This window comes from Gekko japonicus, unplaced genomic scaffold, assembly GCF_001447785.1.
Source record: "Gekko japonicus isolate JY-2015 unplaced genomic scaffold, Gekko_japonicus_V1.1 scaffold1081, whole genome shotgun sequence".
Classification (NCBI taxonomy): Eukaryota; Metazoa; Chordata; class Lepidosauria; order Squamata; family Gekkonidae; genus Gekko; species Gekko japonicus.
In genome coordinates this window covers 28294-29995 of record NW_015174304.1, presented here as the reverse complement: position 1 = coordinate 29995, position 1702 = coordinate 28294, and the positions used below count along the sequence as shown (strand labels likewise).

Sequence of the window (1702 nt, the reverse complement as noted above, 5' to 3'; positions counted from 1 at the left end):
CGATTGGGGGGGGGGTGGAGCGGGGGCGCTCCGGGGGGGGGGGGGGGGGGGTCGCCCTGCCTCTCCAGGCTCGCAGGAGAATCCCCTGCCGGGCGGCGGCACCACTTGAAACCGACACACACACACACCCGCCGCCGTCCAAGGGAGCGGCGATCCGGGCTCAGGGCCGCTGCTGGCGACTCACCGCACAGCAGCCGGGTTGATCCTGGGACGCTGAGTTCGTGTGAGCTAACTCACCGTTTTTTAGCCTCCAGCTCACACATTTTGGTCTTAGCTCATCCAGAGCAAACTAATCTATGCAGTAGCCAAATCAGTTGCCCACAACTTGAATGCCAGTCGCTCACAAAGTACACGTTCTGCTCACAAGACTTCGCAGCTCAGAGGGAGCCTTGGTCTGGGAACGGTCCCCGGGGCGCGTGCAGCTGCCCAGAGCCTAGCCGGGGCGTGTGCGTGTGTGGCGGCATCGGAGTCTGGGATCGCACCGGGCGCTGCCACAGCCGAGGCGCAAAGAGGCTTTCTGCGGTCTTGCCCAGTCCCACGCGGGCAGGGCTCCTGCGCCGGAGTTCGGCCACCCGACTCACAGGAGGTAAAACCCCCTTCGAGCCCCTCTCCCTCCCCGTGCGGCTGGAAGGAAGGGGGCGGTTTCCCCCAAAGGCGAGGTACGTTTTAATCGTGGCGGGGCTGCAGAGTGGCAGGAGCGGGACCCCGCGCCACGCGGACTCGGGAGCAAGCCGCCCAATGCAGCGCCCTCCGGGAGAGAGAGAGAGAGAGAGCCCCGCCGCCGCCGCCGCCGCGCTCGCTGTCACACACGGCAGCCCGGGCGGGGAGGTTCTCCGGCCGCGCCGGCTAGTTCCGACTGGAATGCACCGAGTGTGAAGACTGCCGATGGGGGACGGAGATCGGAAAGGAATCCATGTAAAGGGTCTGCTCCAGCCAACGGAACAGCCGCTCCGGGATTTCAGAGGCAGCCTATTATTATTATCATTATCATTATCATTATCATTATCATTATCATTATCATATTATTATTATTATTATTATTATTATTATTATTACAAACAAACTATCGAGCGGCCCTTGGGAAAACTTATCCCAAAGCAGAGCAAGGTTCGAGTCCAGCGGCCCCTTTAAGTGCAACGAACTCTTACTCAAAACAGAAGCTTTCGAGGGCACGCAGATAGGAAAGAAGCGTGCTGCTGGCGCACGGAAGCTCATACCTTGGCCAAAGCTTCGTTGCTCTCAAAGGTGACGCTTCCGACCAACCCGGCCGCCCACCAAAGTCGCTTTGGTCTCAGGCGCCGGAACCATTCCAGGGTCAAGCCGGGCAGTCAGCTCTGCGCCGGCGAACCGAAACGGCTCCCAGGAAAGTGCTCTCCGAGCGGCACGGAGCGTCTACCGAACTGGGAACGGATCTGTTCTCGAAAGGAGTTTCCATTTGATGCTCAGCCTTTCCCCCCGGGTAGACTCAGCCCAGCGTCCCTCCCCCTGGATCTCGCTTGATTCCCGGAGGCACCGATCTGCGCGAAAGGAAAGGCGGCTCCTCCGGGAGGAGGAGGAGGAGACTCCCTGGCCCTGGCCCTCCTGGCCCGCCTGCTCCCGAGTGACACCGACCGAAGGACCCGACGGGGCGCGCCTGCGGTCCCGACCCTGCCTTGCCTCACCTGCAGGGCCGGCGGCGGTCGCTGCTCCGCGGCTTCCCCGG

The 1702-nt window shown here is 62.2% G+C and overlaps 1 protein-coding gene across 4 annotated transcripts in view; it reads right to left on the bottom strand.

Moving 5' to 3' along the window:
• GREM1 (gremlin 1, DAN family BMP antagonist) overlaps positions 1 to 1696 on the bottom strand; it is a 15329-nt gene extending 13633 nt beyond the window's left edge. For 2 of the 4 annotated variants that reach the window (XM_015424124.1, XM_015424122.1), the window contains exon 1: positions 1218 to 1474. The gene's annotated coding sequence lies outside the window, so the exon portion shown is untranslated. Of the gene's footprint in view, positions 1 to 1217; positions 1475 to 1661 lie in introns of those variants that run through there. The other 2 variants (XM_015424123.1, XM_015424125.1) reach the window with 2 other exon arrangements.
• Between the last annotated feature and the right edge of the window lie 6 nt (positions 1697 to 1702).